The sequence below is a fragment of the Hibiscus syriacus genome, unplaced genomic scaffold, assembly GCF_006381635.1.
Source record: "Hibiscus syriacus cultivar Baekdansim isolate YM2019G1 unplaced genomic scaffold, ASM638163v2 tig00110683_pilon, whole genome shotgun sequence".
In the NCBI taxonomy this organism is placed as follows: domain Eukaryota; kingdom Viridiplantae; phylum Streptophyta; class Magnoliopsida; order Malvales; family Malvaceae; genus Hibiscus; species Hibiscus syriacus.
The window spans coordinates 3,084,053-3,099,120 of record NW_024062823.1 but is presented as its reverse complement, the minus strand read 5'-3'; the positions used below and the strand labels follow the sequence as shown (position 1 = coordinate 3,099,120).

Here is a 15,068-nt window from a genome sequence, read left to right as displayed (position 1 = left end):
AACTAGAGAATGTTGAAAGTTCAGAGGCTGCTAAGGAAGAGGTGGATGAGGTAGGCCACTTTACCAGAAGTGGGAGATGTTATTCTCCCAACCAGACCAGTGAGCCCGAGAAAAGAGTGGTCGTTTATAAAGGGAAAAGGGTTGAGATATTGCTGAAAGATGATGAGCCAACAATTAAGGAGCCAGTAACTAAGAACGAGGCTATGGAGTTTTTAAAATTTTTGAAGCATAGCGAGTACAGCATCGTCGAACAACTACACAAGTTTCCAGCTCGTATATCGATCCTGACTCTACTATTAAGCTCTGAGGCACATCAAAATGCCTTGCTGAAAGTCTTGAATCAGAATTTCGTACCGAAAGATGTGCCAGTAAAAAAGATAGATCGACTAGTTGCAAATATTCAGGTGGATAACTTCATCTCTTTCTCTGATGACGAGATCCCGTCTGGAATAATGGGCAACCCCAAAGCCCTACACATTACCATCAGGTGTCAGGGACATGTGTTATCACGAGTAATGATCGACAACGGATCTGCCCTGAATGTGATATCATTAATAACCTTGAAGAAACTTCCGGTCGACAGTACACACATGAGAAATTGCCAAAGCATTGTTTGAGCTTTCGATGGAATAAAGAATGAGGTACTGGGGAAGATCGATATTCCTCTAACCATAGGCCTATCAACTTACGAGGTCGAATTCCTTGTAATGGATATAATACCTTCCTATAACTGCTTGTTAAGAAGGCCTTGGATCCACCAGGCAGGATCCATGCCATCCACTCTGCATCAGAAACTCAAATTTGTAATTGAGGGGAGACTGGTATGCCTTAATGCCGAGGAAAATATCATTGCTTCCATATCTACTACCACCTCATATGTCGAAGTAGATGAAGATGCGGTTGAGTGCTCTTTCAGAGCCTTGGAATTCGTTAATTCTACCTTTGTTGCTGAAGGAAAGAAAATTCCAAAGCCAAGGTTGTCCAACTGTATCAAAATGGAACTGAAAATGACTCTGGGAAGAGGAGCCAAGGTTGGGAGAGGGCTTGGAAGTCGCTTATAGGGAAATATTAGTCCAGTTTTTCCCAATATTAAGCGAGATCGTTTTGGTATGGGATATCGTCCGACCTTAAAAGAAAAGTTGAAAAATGTTCAAAAGAGCCAGGAAATGAGAAAAGCCAGGTTAGACGGGGAGGATATTAAGTGGGAGCCCATGATTTTCTCACCGTTGTGTAACACCTTCATATCCGGGGGCCACATGTTTCAGGGGGCCCGATCATCTAAAGAGCCTGTTATTGAAAATGCCCTGAGAGATTTGGGAATAAATATGATATCGGAGGAAGGAATCGAAGATGGAATGGCTATGGGCATTTACCTCGCACCACCAGTCTTTGGGCAAAACAATTGGATTGCAGAATAATTACATGTTTACAAAACTGTTTCAGAGTAATGCACAAAATCTTTCCCTATTGTTTAAACCCCGGGACAATAAATGATCTTATATAAGGGGTTAATATATCTGTTTTTTATTTTAATAAATTATGCATTCTTGTTAATTCACGAAATGGCAAACATTATCCCTTGCATTTTTTCTTGTTATTTATTTATTATACATTATTATTTCATTCTATTTTGATATGGGATAGATCATCATGTATTTGTATATATATATATATATATATCCTCTCGTTCGTTATTCTTTCAGGACCTCTAGTATCAATAGTATGAATGCTGATGACTCTGACCCGAATATAGATTTCGAGCTGCCCATATGTCAAGGGGAAATTGGAGGTTATGATAGCGATGAGGGAAGCGACTTACCTTCTGAACTACTGAAAATGGTAGAGAGAGAAGATAAACAAATTCTGCCTCATAAAGAGCCCATTGAGATCTTGAATCTAGGATCAGAGGAAGATAAAAAGGAGATAAAAATTGGCACCATCATATCTGCTGAGGGACGACAAAGTTTGATTGAGCTACTTCGAGAGTACAAAGATGTGTTTTCTTTGTCGTATGAGGACATGCCAGGTTTAGACATTGAGTTAGTGGTACATAAGTTGCCAATAAAGCCCGAATGTAAACCAGTACAACAAAAGCGTAGAAGGATGCGGCCTGAAATGCTACTTAAAATTAAAGAAGAAGTAAAGAAGCAATTTGATGCTGGGTTCCTGAAAGTAGCCAAGTATCCGGAATGGGTAGCAAACGTAGTTCTAGTACCAAAGAAAGATGGGAAAGTCCACATGTGCGTCGACTACAGAGATCTTAATCGGGCCAGTCCGAAAGATAATTTCCCTCTGCCACACATAGACACCCTAGTGGACAATACGGCTGGAAACTTTCTATTTTCTTTTATGGATGGGTTTTCAGGTTACAATCAAATAAAGATGCATCCAGATGATATGGAAAAAACTACATTTGTCACCATGTGGGGCACGTTCTGTTATAAGGTGATGTCGTTTGGGTTAAAAAATGCAGGAGCAACTTATCAAAGGGCCATGGTAACACTATTCCATGACTGATGCACAAGGAAATAGAAGTCTATGTCGATGATATGATTGTTAAAGCTAAAACGGAGGAAGAACATATCAAGAATCCGAGGAAACTCTTCCAAAGATTAAGGAAATGCCAGTTAAAACTCAATCCAAGCAAGTGTACCTTCGGGGTAACATCGGGAAAACTCTTAGGGTTTGTAATAAGCAAAAAAGAGATTGAAGTAGATCCTGAAAAGGTCAAAGCTATTCAGGATTTACCACCCCCACAAACACAAAAAGAAGTTTGAGGATTCCTGGGAAGATAAACTATATTGTTCGATTTATTTCGCAATTAACTAAGAAGTGCGATCCCATTTTTCGCCTTCTCCGCAAAAATAACCCAAGGGTATGGAACGATGATTACCAAGGAGCTTTTGAAGCAATAAAAGAATATTTGTCGAATGCTCCAGTCTTAATACCACCAATATCAGGCAAACCATTAATCCTCTACTTGTCAATCTTTGAGAATTCAATGGGTGTGTATTAGGGCAGCATGACCAAACTGAGAAAAGAGAAAGAGCAATCTATTACCTCAGTAAAAAGTTCACTAATTGCGAGACGAGGTACTCACCAATAGAAAAGTTGTGTTGTGCTTTAGTTTGGATTACCCGAAGGCTCAGACAGTATATGATGTATCACACTACTTGGCTGATATCTAAACTTGATCCTCTGAAATATCTAATGGGTGTACCTATTTTATCTGGAATATTGGCTCGTTGGCAAATCTTATTGTCTAAATTTGACATCCAATATGTAAGCCAAAAAGCAGTTAAAAAAAGTGTTATGGCCAATTTCATTGCAAGTAGGGCTTCTAAAGAGTATGAACCACTGAACTTCGATTTTTCGGACGAAGATTTAATGGCTATTTCAACTGAAGAGAAAGTTTCCTCTTTTAATGAACAGTAGAAGATGAATTTTGATGGTGCCCCGAACGCCTTGGGGCACGGAATTGGGGAAATTCTGGTCTCACCTGATGGAAAACACTATCCTTTTACCAACCGATTGAACTTTGATTGCACGAATAACATGGCCGAGTATGAAGCATGCATCATGGGTCTTAGAGCTGCCATTGAGCGTAAAGTGAAAAAACTCAAAGTATACGGGGATTCAGCCCTGCTAATTTATCAACTCAGAGGTGAATGGGAAACAAAGGATGCGAAGTTGGTGGAATATTGTAAGTTGGTCATAGAGCTCATTAAAGAATTTGAGAAAGTGACATTCCATTATCTCCCCAGAGAAGATAATCAAATGGCAGATGCCCTAGCCACTTTGGCAGCAGCCTTCAAAGTCAATGAACATTCAAGCATGATGCCTATTACTATGCAAGCATATGGGTATCCAGCCCATTGTTATAGTATAGAAGAGGAAGATGACGGAAATCCTTGGTATTACGACATCTTACAATACATTAGATATCAAAGTTACCCCGAGCAGGCCATTGAAAATAACAAAAGAACTATTCAAAGAATGGCGTAGGATATGTGCTTTATGGCGAGATCCTGTATAAGAAAAGTCATAATCAGGTCTTGTTGCGATGTGTGGATGCCAAAGAAGCTAAAATGATCATTGAAGAAGTGCATGAAGGAGTATGCGATACCCATATTAATGGACATGCAATGGCTAAACAAATAATGAGATTTGGGTATTATTGGTCAACCCTGGAAACTGATTTTAACAATTTCGCCAGAAAATGTCATAAATGCCAGATTTATGGAGATAAACTCCACACCCCTCCTCATACATTGCATGTAATGACTACTCCATGGTCATTCTCTATGTGGGGCATGGATGTCATTGGGCAAATTTCACCCAAAGCTTCTAATGGCCATTGTTTCATATTCGTGGCAATATACTACTTCACTAAGTGGGTAGAAGCAGCCTCCTATGCAAATGTTACTCAGTCAACAGTTTACAAGTTCTTGAAGAGATAAATTATTTGTCGATATGGGCTACCAGAAAGGATCATCACTAACAATGCCTTGAATTTAAACAACAAGATGATGAAGTCAGTATGTAAACAGTTCCAGATTAAACATCATAATTCCACCACTTATCGCCCAAAGATGAATGGAGCAGTAAAGGCAGCCAATAAGAATATCAAGAGGCTCATACAGAAAATGACTGAGACTTATAGAGATTGGCATGAGAAGTTACCATTCGCTTTGTTTGCCTATCGAACTTCAGTGAGGACGTCCACTGGGGCAACTCCGTTTTCTCTAGTTTATGGGATGGAGGCTGTGCTACCCATCGAGGTTGAGATTCCATCACTACGAGTGCTGTCAGAGGTTAAGCTAGATGAAGCAGAATGGGTGCAAGCTAGGTATGATCAGTTGAATTTGATTGAGGAAAAAAGATTAAAAGCTATCTGTCACGGGAAAATGTATCAGAAACGTATGATAAAGGCACATAACGAAAAAATTTGCCCACGAGAGTTTCAAGAAAGAGACTTGGTGCTAAGAAAGATTTTGTCAATACAGAAAGACTTTCGAGGTAAATGGATGCCAAATTGGGAAGGACTTTATGTGATAAAGAAGGCCTTTTCTGGAGGAGCTTTGATCCTCACCGAGATGAATGGACCAGAGTTATCTAACCCTGTGAATGCTGACGCAATCAAGAAGTATTTCGCCTAAAAAATGAAATAGACTAAAAAATAAAAAAGAAAAGAAAAATGAAAGAAAAAATGAGAAAAATAAAAAATAAAAAGAGGGTTAAAGATGAAAACTCGTAAAGGGCATCTTGAAATCAGAGAAGGTCTCAGTTTGAAAACATAAAGGGCGGCTTGAGAATTGTTTAAATTCAGAATTCGTGCATGGTGGAGTTTTTGAATTAGTTTTGAAGGCTTGAAATGGTAGTCAGAGTTGGGGCTAGAAATCGAAAAGATTGGGTAACCAGAAAGTAAACGAGATTCAAACACTAGTTTATGGCATCCAATAGTCGGGAATTTGGCAGTACAGGGGGAACTTCACACCCTTACGCATTACCACAATCATCAAGATCCCCGTGACAGAAGCTACACTCGGGTTCTCTTACGGCATACCAGTTCAAGAGCATTTGTACTATTAATGTATGATGATGCCTACTATATTTTCTTTTGATTATTCCAGTTAAAAGTTTGTCATGTATTCACAAAAATATCTTTATTTATAAATAAAAATATGTTTTTAACCGCGTTGCAAGCATCATGAGTAAAAATAAAAACATGTCGATTATCTTGGGAAACATGAGATCATTGTGCATTATTGTACAAAAAGTTTTGAAAAATACAGATATTCTGAAGCCGAAAATGGTTTTAACAGAAGGCTTATGCAATGTCAGGCCATAAGAAGTTAAAGCTTTAGGATACACGCGATTGCTCAACAATGTGGGATAACCTAAGAGGTTTTATCACTGATTAAATAGTGGGTCATGAGAAGCACATGGGTTCAAAGAGTAAAGAGAATCAGAGTCAGGCTCAACCAAAGAATGTCCAGCCAGGATTGTCGATTGAGATGAACTGTTGTTAATTTTTTATGCCCAAATTAGTCTAAAGTACAAGGCCGTTAACAAAAGAAAATTCTCGTTTGAAAAGAAAATACTCTCAAATAACTACATCATTGCACACATTTTAGGCATAAACATGATCATGACATAAAATGCATAATAATGAGTGCTTGCAGGTTCTCTTAAAAGAAATGACAAAGATGAAATGCCCAATATAGAAATAACCGATTCGAATTTCCATGATGAGCCGGGGCAAGACAAGATTTCGCAAGAGAAATCTCTTCCAAAAATTATTATCCCAAGACTTTCAGGTATGATGTTTTTGAATCCTCAAACACATACTAACAAAGGTTAATGTTTAATTTTCAGGTTCAATCTTGATTTAATGGATCAACTTTCCCAGATCTGATATTCCCTCAAAAGAAGCGGAACAGATCCCTCTCTTTCAAGATTTAATATTCCCTGAGTGACAGCGAAACAAGTCTACCCGATTTAAAGGATCAACTTTCCCAGATCTGATATTCCCTCAGAAGAAGCGGTACAGATCCATCTCTTTCAAGATTTAATATTCCCTGAGTGACAGCGGAACAAATCTATCCTGATTCAATGGATCAATTTTCTCATATCTGATATTCCCTCAGAATAAGCGAAACATATCTCTTTTAAGATTTGATATTCCCTGAGTGACAACGGAACAAATCTACCCTGATTCAATTTATCAACTTTCCCAGATCTGATATTCCCTCAGAAGAAACGAAACATGATCCTCTCTTTCAATATTTGATATTCCCTGAGTGACAGCGAAACAAGTCTACCCTAATTCAATGAATCAACTTTCCCAGATCTAATATTCCCTTAGAAGAAGCAAAATAGATCGTTCTCTTTCAAGATTTAATATTCCATGAGTGATAATAGAACAAGTTTACCCTAATTCAATCTTCTCTGAAGAACAACGTAGTGGATTAACATCCCCATATTTGATATTTCCTGAGTGACAGCGGAACATATCCTTTATCATATTTCAAACTATGAAGTTGACTAGACGAAAAACACACTGTCTCTTCATCTTTGCCCTATTCTTGTTGACACAAGAATGAACAAAGAGGGACAGCTGTCGACACTAACATTTTCGTCCCGTCTTTTAATATATTATTATTAATGTTACATATTATATTTTACAGGCCCAAGACCTAGTTACAAATATCAACCCAATTACAAGATGTTGGTTCAAGCCCAAGTGTAACCCGGTTCAGAGACCCGATATAGTGAATTTAGGATTTGCTAAAATCCTAATCTTAAATCAAATTGCCACTGTCATCCACGCATGCCTCCCACTGCAGTGCCAAGCCAACGTAGAGCCATTACTAAATTCTTCTATAAGCTGTCATCATCTGGCAATCTCAGCAAACGTGACTGGATCAAAACCAAAGTCAACAAAAACTTCATAAGTTTACCTAAACCTTTGAAATAAAAAGAAAACCCCAAAAATTACGGGATTAAAGATACCTGCTTCAGCACTAATTGAAGAAAAAGGTGGATTTAAAACAACCATAAATAGAGGGAAATTTCAACGGGGAAAGGAACCAATGAGGAATCAAGACAAAGAGAAAAAACACTCGGAGACAGGGAATTTCTTAGTCAAAAGAGATAAATTTGTAAAAGGTTTCCACATTCTCTTCGACAGAAGCAATACCAAACATGAAACATCTCAAGGTTTTCAATTTATTTCTACTATATTTTATTTTCTGTTTTTTTTTAATTTGAAATAATTTCAAGGTGAATACGTTATTGTTTCATTCCCTATTTTTATGTATTTAAAAGACAACAGTGATATATAAGCATAAGCACTGGTCAAAAGCAGTAACAGAGAAACATAGAGCCAACATCGAATTAAAATTTTAACTGTATCAACATTTGGTGATCATGGTTTTAGAGGTTAAATCTCAATCATAAACTATTCAAAGTAACTAAATTAGTATTAACAATGATACTGTTTTGAAAGAATTTTTTTTATTTCCAAAATTTTTTATTTTGTAAAGAATACGAATAATAATAAAAAAGACGGATTTGGGTTAATTTACCTGAGTTGTGTGAGTTCCAATAAAATCTCGTTGACTCCATCACTGTTCGGGTTCTGTCATTAGAGAAGAAGAATTGATGTTAGTATTGGTAAATAAATTTTTTTAAAAAACGGAAAAGAGTGAGGTAGAAAGAATTTACCTTGACCGTGAGACGAGCAGTTGTGGTTTGACTTCGAGAGGTTTAGGGATTGATTTTAGTCCTTTAGAGATCGATTGAGAGGGTTTCGGGGTTATTATGTTATGGGTGTCCTTATTAGAATCAAGACCATTAGAGTAGAAGAGAAGGTCTCTTGGCTAGGTCTAGGATTGGTCGGTCGTTTTGGTGACTGTCAAGAATAACGCCGGTAGATACATGGAGTGTAGGACCTTGGGGGTTTCGTTTCGGAAAAGAAAAACAAATATTTTCGGGAACTAAACAACAGCAGAGAATAAGAACAAAACCCAGGCGTAAATTATTAGAAAACTAGAAATAAAGAGATTTAGGAGAATAATTTACCTATATATTTAGTCCTCTTCGCCTGAAATGGTCATGTTGCCGGAGGTAGGGGCAGAATCGAAGGCCTTTGGAGTCTTGGCTGTGGGAGAGTCGCGCCGTTGTGGAAAGAAGAGAGAAGTGGAGAAGATGTAGAATGGCTGTGGGAAATAGTTGGGCTCTGGAACTGAATTAGGATAAATGTTTTACCCTATATGTTGATGTACGAGCGTCAAAGCTACGCCGTTTGAGTGTCTTGCAAAACGCCAAATGCCCCATGAAAATTATTAATTCATACTTGCAATTCAGTACTGTTGAAACCTCGTAACTTACCTCATATAAAATTATAAAGACGTTTAATAAAAACTGCATAATTATAAGAGAAATATAAAGACTTTAGTTGTTTAATTAAGTTAAAAAAAAAACCTTTTCTTCCTTTTCTAGCGCAGTAGATTAAACGTTCAAGGTTCAGGTTATTTTATATTTCGCGTGTGGGTTATTCATTTTATAAACCATTCAACTTTTGGTTTTATGTATTATAGTCTCTAGGTGGAAGTTTGTATGTTTATAATTTTGTTTATGTATTTTTCGCACGTTTAATTTTGGTCCTAAGTGTTAGTGTATTTAATTTTTGTTGTTTAGACATTATGATTCTATATTTTTGCATGTTAGTCCTGTAGGCACTGTTTTGTAATTTTTCCATTTTTATGTCTGATTTTATTTTTTAGAAAAATTCCCTGAATAAGTCAACATCCTTTTCAAAACCACATCATGTTTTCTAAAAATGAGGCAATATTCGGTTATTAGGCACAATAGCTGATCTCCCGTATTTATGCTCGGGGGCAAATGCTATCGGTCTCGATAAACGAATACCCTTTTCAACTTTACATCCTTAATGATTTTTAAATTAAATAAAGATCGAACTCCAAATTTTTGATTTTAAATATAGGGTAATCAACTAGGTACCAATTTTTGGGCGCTTGTGGGGGTGCTAATCCTTCCCCACGCGTAACCGACTTCCAAACCTGATTTCTAGATTTTCGTATACCTCAAAACTCGATATTTTGATAAAAAAAATGTTTTATTAAAATCATCCGGTTTTTATGGTGTTCCAATCGCACCTTAAATGATTGGTGGCGACTCCTCACATTTCAAAAATCTTTTCAAAGAGAAAACCCCCGAGTCAGTATCGATCTTTTCCCTCCGGGCAAAAAACGGTTACGACAAAGATGATGGGTAGAATATCTGTTTTAGCCAAAGGAAAAGAGACTCTTGCATAAAAAGAGAGAGAGCTCAATGAATATAATCCTGCAATATCAGATATGCAAGGGACTTCTGATTCTAACCAATTTGAGAAATTACATACAATCATCATTCGTATTCACAAGTTATCTAGAGATACCAAGGAAATGGTGACAACTGTAAAAGCTCCCAGAAATGAGAAGAAATCATACAATCTGAAATCTTTGAAGTTTAGTCTGCTCCCGACGTCGGAAACTCAGGTTCAATCTAATACAAAAGGTGGTTCTCATTTTGATGCTATCCCTATATCATATAAGGAGTTGTACGAGAAGCTACTTGAAGCGCGAGAAGCGGCTCCACATTATGTGAAAATGTGGCAACTTTCGTATCCGAATTGGTATGACATCAGTGTTCAATGTGAATATCATGCCAGAGCTCAAGGACTTTCCATTGATAATTGCATTGCCTTTAAACATCGAGTCCAATGTCTTTTGAATCATGGAATCTTAGAGTTTATGATAAATGATCGACATAATTTGGTAACTGATGGTCCTGCTAGATTAATACCAAAAGTGTTCAAAGGTATGAATATCAGTAGGGGCATCCAGAAGGAAGAAGATTTGCTGATGTACGAGACTCAAATACATCATATCAAGATTGAAAACGATAAATTGAGCACAAAAAGGGAAACCATGCAAAAGGTCAATCAAGCTTTTAAAAATGTTGGTATAGGAAATACCCGAGAATAGTGGATAACAGGGGTCATCAAACTGAAAAAAAAAATGCAAGATACATGAAGGTCGAGCCAATAAGTTTTCTCAAGGTTTACGGGTTGCAGAAGAAATGTGCAATACAACCATCATCAATTTGGAAAAACATCAAGCTGAAAATAAAATATTAAGAAGGGTCGTAGCCAACATGGAAGCATCATATCAAATCCATCAGCATGAGATTGATGCTAAATTAAAAGCCACTAGAGCCAAGAATAATACATTGATGAAGATGGTAAATGATTACGGAGATCTTGTACAAGAACTCCGTAACCATAAAGATTCCCTCATAAGAAAAACGAACAACATTGCCTATAACTCCGAGAATTAATACAGAATATGAAAGAAAAAGGTAATGTCATGAAGGAAGTTGCTGATCAAGCAAGCAATGTGACTAATAAACTGGTTGATTTAGATGGCTTCACGAGAGAATTAAAGCATATTGACAACTCCACACCTGAGAATAAGTGGAAGTTAATTTGGCTTTTAAGGAGATAGAGAAGTTAGGAGTGAAAGCTATCCCTTATGTTTAGAGTTTTGTTTGATATATTGAAACTTTTGTGTTCAATGAAAGTTGTTTTAAGATGATCGCTCTTGATTAACTCCTTCTTTGCATTTGCATTTGCATTTTCATTTTGCATTCTTATAGTTACATTTGTATTTTTATTTTTTGCTTCATTACATTTGCATCTTTACATAGTTACATTTATAGTTTCAATCTTACATCATGTATTTTGTTTCATACTACTTTACATGTATTAAATCATGAAAATATGGGAATAATTTTTGGAGGATTTCATGACAGAATTTTCGAAATCAAATTAGAGCTAACTTGGTCTTCCTAGAAAATGATAAGAACCATGAATGAGATTTTAGCAAGGGTTGGTAAAATCAAGAAACTCCAAGAACAACTTATAAAGACTCAACAAGAGATGATCGATCAAGCAAAAAAGTTATAGGATGATTCAAAGGAACAAATGGATCAAACAGAGAAGTTCCAAAGTGAATCAAGAGAACAAATGATCAAATTAATGGACATGGTGAATATCGTGATTCATGGAGAAAAGCCCTTAGAGAATCCATTTACGAAGGATTTGAATGAAAATATGAACGTTGGTGTTGTAATCAAAACAATAAGGACAAATAACTAGGAACTAGTAGAAGAATGCGGGAATCAAATACAACTCCAAAAATCGGTTGAGCTGGCGTCAAAGAAAAGAAGCATGGAAGAGGACCAAGTACCATTGAAAAATGATAAAAAGAGCAAGAAGGAAAAGAAGAGGACACATCTTATTCCAATTCTTATTTCATATTCAGAATTACTACCCTTTCTATTTGAAAGTAGTCTTGTAACACTAATTCCTCCTAGCACTTATTTGCGCCCAGATTGGCAAAATGTCAAAGATTCATGCAATTATCATTCTAGAGATTTCAATCACTCTACAGAAAATTGCATAATTCTGAGATTAAAAGTCCAAGATCTTATAACATAAGGGTTGATATGTTTTAAAGATGGGAAATCTAAGCTCCTCAAAAACTCAAAACTGGTCGAGAAAGAGAAATTTTCAAATCACTGTCTCTCTTATGAGTTGGTAAAGAATCAAACATTCAAAGAAAACATTTTGGTTATCAGTCACAAGGTCTTCAAGAAAGCAAAGTAAACGATTGTAAGGAGACAGTGATATCAAGGGAAATTCTACCCAAGTTTCCTTCAATTTCGTGCAGCAAGTTATATCCTGAGTTACTAAAAGCCCAACTTATTGCCCCATGTCAGGCTAAGCCTTTATTGTCTCCTTACCCGAGATGGTATAATGAGAAAGTCTTTTGTGAATATCATGTTAGAATCTGAGGACACTCCATCGAGAATTGTAGTAACTTCAAACGACGAGTTCAAGACCTTTTGGTTCATAGAATCATAGAAGTGAATGTTAACAGTCAATCCATTTTTATCAGACAAGTGGGATTCAACCCCCAAAATGAAGTTGATAGTGTCAAAACAAGTAAAGTTCATACAGCAGAGGACATTAAAAGGGAAAAGGGAAAAACTAAGGAAGGTGAAGTATGTATGGCAGATTTAACTCTCGACACTTCTCTGATAGTAAAAGAAATAAGAAACGAAAAAGTGGAAGGAAAGGTAATTCGAGAATGGCTTACAGGTTTAAGAAAAAATGAGGCAGATACAACTCTGAAGACATCTCAGACACCTATATCAGATTTTCTGAAAATAAGTAAAGCAGGGGAAATTTAAGGAGTCTAGTGAATACTACCCCAATCGTAGTTGTAATGAGCATTCAGAACCAAGATAAAACTATCATCACTAAGGAAATTTGTTCTGGAACTAAATTTGAGCCTAATTTCCAGTTAGGGAAGGAAAAGATGATGATGGGATTTGACCAAAAAGCTGCTAAGGAGTAAGCAGAAATTTGCGTGTCTGAAGGTTTGTCCAAAGAAATTACCCAAGAAATGATCAAGAAATGGGAGGCAAATGAGGACAAAGATCCTATTTCAATTACACGTCCAACATTATAGGAATAATGAGGCAGTTAAATAAATAAGTGGAAGTTGTTATCTACCACTATTGTATCTTTCATTTTCATTATCTTGTTTAAACATGTTTTTGTTCATAGCATTTTTGACTTGTCAAAGATGTAAAGAAGAGATTTGGAGGCTTAGAAGTGATTGAAAGCATGTTTGAAATGTTGGTGTGCTTTTTAGTTTTAAGTGTTCTTTGAAGGAAATGAGATGTTATAAGGAGATTTATGGATGTAAGTTAGTTTGGATAAGTGATAATGAGTTTGATGGTATGTTAGGAGATAAGAGTAAGAGATTTAGGTGAAATTTGGGTAAAAATCGAATTGAAATATGTAAAATCTGGGTAAGGGTATCGGTACTGAAAGAACAGTACCGATAGTTAAAGGTGAAAATAGAAAAATAGTATAGGATTCAGATCAACAATATCGATACCGGTTTAAAGAAGTATCGATACCGAGATGTAGGTATCGATACCAAGAAAAAGATATCGATACTGTAATCAAAAATGAAATTCCAGAATGCTAGAATGGTATCGATAACGAAGTGGGTATCGGTACCATAGAAGAGAAGTATCGATACTGTAGGAGGGGTACCGATACTATTCAATTTAAAATTTTAAGTTATGGTGAATTTTAATAGAATTCGAAATTAATAGTACTTTTGAGTATTATTACTTTGGATAAATGTTGGTAAGTATACTAACATCATATTTGTATGTGTAATTATGGATTCTTGTGTAGATCGTAATCAAAATCCTGAGTTAAGCAAACATAAAGGTAAGGATAAAGTAGCAGACTAGTCGGACATCATTAAGGCATAATAGTGAGGCATACCAGGTGAGTGCATTTATTATGTACTTATATGATATGAGGATAACTCGCGATGAGTCAACCTCGAATGTTTTGATAGAAGAATGTTTTACCATATCTAAAAATATTTTCATAAAGTTTATGGAAATGATTCTTACGAAGAAATTTTAGAGTATGAACTGCTCTAAAATAGATGTATGTATTTCAATATTATTTTAACAGCTATCGATGTTTCAAATAAATGTTTATTCTGCGAATTTGACTTAAAGGCCTATTGTATGTGCATTGAGAGTCATAGGTGCATTTTGTTTAATGCATATGTTGCATTTTTGTATCAGTACTATGTGTACTATCGACACTATGTGTGCAACCATGAAATTCATAATGAGTTTGCGAATTACCATTTCGGCACTATGTGTGCAACCATGGAATTCATAATGAGTTTGTGAATTACCATTTCGGCACTATGTGTGCAACCATGGAATTCATAATGAGTTTGTGAATTACCATTTTGGCACTTAGGTGCAATTCATGTACCTTGCATTCTCATTCAACATACATTGGGAAAATAAAAGGATAATTTGGAAAAATATTGATTGATAGGTATGTTGGGCATACTAAATATTGTTTCGTATGTTATGTGAAAGAAACTTGGTTTACCAAGCCAGTTTAAGTATTATTATGATTTATAGGCTTAATTCGTATTTTGATTTTTTATGATATACTTATATTTTGGTTACATCTCTTTTATATTATTATGCCTCACTAAGTGAATACTTAGCGTGTGTTGATTGCACGCGTAAGTATTAGTACGAGCGGAGTAAGGAGTGCAGTTGACATCGTAAATCATAGGTTGCCTCATCAGTAATTGTATGACAATTATGTCTACTTTTGATATTATTAGATGACATGTAATAGACTTATGATAATGCTCTGGAAAGTATTTGACTTATGATGATTGTAATATTTAATATGTTAAAACTTTAAGACTATTTTACATACTAAAAGTTAATGAACATTTTATTATTATTACATTAAAATGTTTTATGTATAAAAACCAAATTTTACTGGTTTTCAAATGCGAAAATATTTTAAAAGTCATGTGACATCTATGACTTGTGTACGAAAATGTATACGGGAAATGAGTGTTACA

General features: G+C 35.9%; 1 long non-coding RNA gene across 1 annotated transcript; it reads right to left on the bottom strand.

Annotated features, from left to right (window-relative positions):
* Nucleotides 1–6,855: 6,855 nt before the first annotated feature.
* LOC120138322 lies at nucleotides 6,856–8,735 on the bottom strand. The gene is made up of 4 exons (XR_005517522.1): nucleotides 8,587–8,735; nucleotides 8,230–8,501; nucleotides 8,091–8,143; nucleotides 6,856–7,422 (listed from the first exon to the last, which is right to left on the bottom strand). It is a non-coding gene; the product is annotated as an uncharacterized LOC120138322 (long non-coding RNA).
* Between the last annotated feature and the right edge of the window lie 6,333 nt (nucleotides 8,736–15,068).